This window comes from Centruroides sculpturatus, unplaced genomic scaffold (assembly GCF_000671375.1).
Source record: "Centruroides sculpturatus isolate CEXI.00-Female unplaced genomic scaffold, Cexi_2.0 scaffold34, whole genome shotgun sequence".
Classification (NCBI taxonomy): domain Eukaryota; kingdom Metazoa; phylum Arthropoda; class Arachnida; order Scorpiones; family Buthidae; genus Centruroides; species Centruroides sculpturatus.
The window spans coordinates 1,174,536-1,180,680 of NW_019384328.1; positions in this window are offsets into that span (position 1 = coordinate 1,174,536).

Genomic DNA, 6,145 nt, shown 5'->3' on the forward strand with positions numbered 1-6,145 from the left:
GTCCGTTATCGACCGACTCCAGACCGATTTTGAATTTGTAAACTGTCATTGCAATGGACAGTTGACATTGTGCTCTGGAGGAAACAATTTGTATCACTCTTGCTACGGATATAATTTGTAATCTGGAATTTTTTGCATACCTTTTTAATACGTATTTAATTGCGGCTCGCGAAAAATTTCAAATTTTGAAAAATGGCTCGGACTATCAAGGAGCTTGGCCATCCCGGGTATAATATATAACGAATAAATGTTTAATATATTAAATACTTGTATCTATTTCCTTCCTCAGACACAAATCAGTAAGATACGCGGAAATCTTACATAGATCATTACTTTTAGACTAATTCTTTTAAGCATTCTTTTTAACTTTAAAGTTTTAATTCAAATATGTCAGATATTTTTAGTTTCTACTCTATTTTGTCTTGTATCTTATCTAGAATATTGTGACAAGTAATTAACTCCCTGCAATTCATTAAGAAAATCCAAAAAAAACATTCTCAATCTGTTTCCAAGCATCGCAGACTTTAAGATTTAACAGATTTAACAGCAGGGAGGATTTTAAAAAACCAATGGAAATGCTGTCTGCTTCTGTTGATTCCAGAGAAATATTTATCTTGACATGGGATAATATTCACATTCCTCGAAGTCCATGCTCGATATCTGTAAAATTCACGAAAAAATTAATCAATCACAATCCTAATTCGCTTCGTTTCTCACATAGAAATGCTTTAAGTGAAATTTCTAACAGTCTATTGACTATATTAAAATTTTTAAATATAGAAAAATATTACAAAAAAATAAGTAGATTAACGTTATATTTAATATTATATTTAAATTGCCCCGCTGAAAAAAGCGTCAATTATAAAAAAAAAACATTAAAATTTTCTTAAAACAAGCTGAAAACAATGAAACATATGTTAAAACAAGAAGTTTCAGCTGATCTTCCCTTTAACAACTTTAAAATATACACATAGAGTATAACAATTTTATAACATGTAATTTAGATCGCCATTCTAATGTCAATAAAAACTATTAATTTTTGAGCTAAATATACATTACTTTGTGTAATATATTATAATAATATAACGTACATTATATAAAAACAATTAATCTTTAGTAAAATCCGAAGCTGTTTTTTTTTTTTTTTTTTAAGTTACGGCTGGTAATGGTCACGTGCGAAGATGCTCGGATATTTGGGTGCTGGGTGTATATGGGTGTTTTTTTGATCTGAGTTAGAGAATATAATGGAGTTTAGGCCGAGGCTACTGCACAGTTGAAAAATGTAAATAATTTCGATGTTTCAAAATAGGTAAAATTATATTAAAAGTATTATAACAACCATTATCTTCACGTATCTCAGTGAGTATAAATTATCTTTTTAAAAAATAAAAAATAAATAAAATTAACTGTAACTATAGTTAGATGAATGTTTTGTTAAGCCTAAAATGACATAAGTGTTGCTTTGATTACTTAATTAAATGTCTTTTCCCTGTTTAAAAATGTGATTGCTTCTTCTCTCTTAAATTTGTAAATTTCATGAGAAATTGATTATTTTTCTCCTACTTCATTGAAACGTGATCTCCAACTAACTCCATTTTATATTAAGAGAAATTATCCGAACTTAATCAATATATAAATGATGATGATTATTATAAGATTTAACCTATTTTCTACCAGCAGTTGTATTAACGTCATAATAATTAAACAGTGTATTAATTGAGTTCGAGTAAAATAAGGTGAAATTCTTTGCAACAAATAATAAAATAAAAAATAAAATATAGATTTATTTCATGTTTTATTAATTGAATTCCTATGAAAAAGTTAATAATGCTAATGCTCTAATCGGAAATGAAATTATGTAACGAATATTATTGAAAATATGACATTCTATCTTTTATTATTACATTCAAATTTTTTACAATGATACTATTTTAATAACAGTTATCTTTTAATGAGTTTGGAGATTTTAATATTCTACGTATTATAAGAACTATGAATTTATTTGTCTCATGTCATTCAAAAATTCGGTAGTAAAGTTGCTATCAAATAGGCAAATGATAAAAAGTTTTGCAATAGGAGTTGAATATAATAAAGTGTAGTATAATTTTTTATCTGTGACGTATTTCAAATAAATAACAATCTGTTTACCTAAGTAAAAAGCTTGATTAAGACAAATTTAGAAAATAAATATTTGATCTTTTTTTAATAAAATCAAATTTGTAAGATTATTTTTATGTAAAGAAAGCATAAATAAAACAATGATGAATATAAATTGTTTATACATTGATAAAAATGGTTTTAAGTGAAGTAGTTTGTTTACGTTACCTTTGTTTCCTTATTTTAAAGAGAGTACAGTTGCAATTCACATAATTCTTTAAACTTTTACCATTAATATTATTAAAAATTCAAAAAATATGAAAAAATGTTTATAATTATATGATAAAATATTTTTATCCTTTAAAACTTAAATAATTTATTGTAAAATACTTGATAATTATTATTATAAATCAAAAATTTATTAAATAATTAAATTTAGTTGTTATCAAAAATGATAAATTTAATATTATAATTGTAATTTATAAGGAGATAGAATGGATCAATGTATAACCAAAATGGAAGATTGGCAACTTGTAAGGAAAGATGGAGAAATTTATCATTTACCATTTGGAATGAGCTTTATAGGTCGAGAAGAATGTGATATCACACTGCAGGTATTTAAGCATTTATGTTTCTTTTATAATATTGGGGCTAATATTTTATACTCATAGGAGACAATATATTTCTAGACAAAAAGTTGATAACTATCATTATTATCAAGAATTAATATTATTTTTTGGCAAATCATTTTTTTACATAATATTTTAAGATGTAATAAAACTTGTGTGGTAAAATTCATTAAATACGAGAATTTTATATTTTGGTTTTAGATTAACTGATGTTTTGAATTGAATTACTGTACATAAAATTATAAAATTTGAATTGTTTCGAATTAGATGTATTCAAGAAATAAGAGATTGATGATATAATCATTTAAATCTGGAAATAAAGATCAAAATCAAATACAGGTAACCCCCATATAACACGGGAGTTACGTTCCAAAAAATTATCGTGTTATGTGAATCCGTGTTATATGAAATAAAGAACTAGTGCAGAAAGGGGGGGGGTTAGGTTCCAAAAATTAAAAAACATGCTGTTAAATCCTTATTTAAATCGCATTTATTATTCATTTTTTTCATAGGTAAAATACTTACTTATTTATTATTTAAGTAAATATTTTACCATAGGATTATTCATCCTATATGATGATTTCAGCATGAGCATCATCAACTGGTAACAGTTTTTGGGTGCGTTCGTTAATAGCGGTCACTCTGAAATGGGAGTGTGCTGTTGTTTGAAGGCATTTAGGAACGACAGTGAAAGAAAGATGGCGGCGCCCGCACTTTCGATAGTATCATGATGGAGGAATCTATAATTCTAAAATGAGGAATCTATAATTCCTTTTAGAGGCAAAAGAAATGTCCCAAATGTAAAATTTAACCATTAAATTGATTATTTGTTGAAAGATCATTCAAAATAGCCACGAAAACAATTAGAATGCTTGCACGGAGTTACATGGAGGTATAAAAAAATGCACCCTTTATTACATTTCATGTTGTACGAGGGTTTTACCCAATTCCCGAACCATGTTAGAGTGAACCCGTGCTATACGAGGATGGTTCCAATTCTCGAACCATGTTAGGGTGAATCCGTGCTGTGTTATATGGGGGTTACCTGTACTTATAATTATTTCATTATCTCTCAGCATACTCAACTCAGTGTGATCCATTAATCACACATTGAGGTTTTCCTAAACAATCACTCATCTGTAGCTGACACTTCAGATAAGTCATTGTTTATTGCTGATATGTATGTTGATTTATTAAATGCCGTCTGTGTTATATTGTTTTATTATTAATCCCACCATATAAAATGCCAAATATTCTTATTTCATTTTATCTAGATGCTATAACATCAAATACTCTGAAATATACATACATTGTATATTGTTAGGGCTGCCCATAAGAATTATTCTAACATATTTTTGATCTTATATAGTAGGACTTACATTATATATCCTAAATATTGGCCCCTACATGAATCTTTCTTTCTCTGTGAAGTTCCATCAATATTACAAAACAATTTATACAGATTTGTTTTTTTTTGTTGTTTTATTTTTAGCTCATAAAAATTGTTTTCTATTATCTGATAGTCCCAAAAAACCTCAAACATTTTCAAATATTCTTCTTGAAGGAAAAATATATACAGTCGACCCCCCCCTATAACGTACGTTCCTATAATGACAATTCCTATAACGTAGCGAAAAAATTGTAGAAACTTTCGTATAACGTACCTCCTATAATGTCATTTCGTGAGAAGATTGATAGAGTCTAGACCAATAGTGGATGAGTAGCCGAACTACTTACCTCCGACCCTGCGCCACGCTACGGAGCGGCTAAATTGAGTTTGCTATCATCTGTTTAGTATTATATATAAATTATATATAAATTAGNCGCGTTAGCTCGGCGTTCGACGCGCGTTTAAACGCCTAGTGTGTACACAGCCTTAGTCTCCGGCCCCAATTAAAAATTATTTGTATATATTTATATGCGAAATTATACCCCGACTTACGCGAATTCGACTTACGCGGTTACCGCTCGGTCCCACCTATCGCGTAAGTTCGGGGTATTACTGTATTAAAATAAGAAATAACCAATAACAAGACCTGCCTTGAACAGGTGACATTCTTAGCTAAAAATTGCTATAATAAACCACTTCCTACTTGGCTTCCTACTTCTGAAAATGACTCACTTTTAAATGGTTTTAGAACAATTTATTTGCTATCAAAAAACAAATTCTTGATGTTAGGATGAAATATTACTCACAAAAAATAACTCATGATTGTAACACAATTTTATTCTAAACAACCATATTAAATTTGAACGATATTCTTCTCGTCGTTTGTCTTCACCAAATTATGTGAGAAGATGCTACAAAAGCTAAAAACTGATATTCAAACATTGTCAGTGAACACAGTTTTCATAAAAAAGTTTTCACAAAAGTGAGAAATCGATTACTTATTGAAAATGTTGACTCAAGCACATTCATACCATTAAATAGGCCAAAACTTAAAAAATGGATAGCAATACCATATGTCAAAGCACACAGCCAGGGGAAGTCCTAGCAAGGTTTTCAGGTGGTGCGAGATCTCATTGTGGCTCCCCCCGTAGAGGCTAAACTGTACATAGATACTAAAGATAACATACATTTTTTACATTATTAATAACTCAGACCTCCAAAAGATTAGCATAGTAGTAGTATGGATGAGAAACAATATTTGTTTGCAAAGGTTAACAGTCTACAACACTAAGTGCGAATTTCACGCTATATGTGTATACCTACAACTCAGCTCACTGTTGTATAGAATTTATTTTGGCGGAAGTAGGGTTAAGTAGTAATAAGGTGATTGGGTTTTATTTTTTGCGCAGACCATCTATCGTTGCATTTTCTGCACCCCCTATGACGGTGCCTGTTGCTGTCGTCGCCATAGGGCCGCCCCCTGCACACAGGTAAGACCTGGGCTGTGTTCAGTTACGCAGAACACCTAAGTTAGAATTCTGTGTGGCTTAGTGGGCGGAGCTAAGAATACATAAAAGAAGCTAGTGGTGGGAGGAGTCAAGCAGTAGTTAGAAACGAGTTCAACATTGCATCATAACTAGACTTAGCAAGAATTCTGCGTTACTGAACATGGCCCAGGAAATCGTTTAGGCAACTGACCGGAAGCTTGACCTATTCAAAAATTGTCAGTCTTGTGAAAACATTAAATAATTTTTTAGATTTATAAATTGTTTTTAAACAATTTATAAATCTAGCTTTAACTATTTTATTTTAAATAGAGTTTATTACAAGCGCCCGTGAAAAAGTTGAACTTCCCTTGCCCGGAAAGTGTAATTCCAATACTGCTACCCCCACATGATGCGTGACATCGTTTATAGACAGCCCATACATAACACGTGTACCAAGCAATTCACGTTCTCTAATTGAAACTTCTTTTTGTTTTTCACTAAAAATTTCGATTTTGGACCGTCTTTTTGGTTTGTTTAAGGCG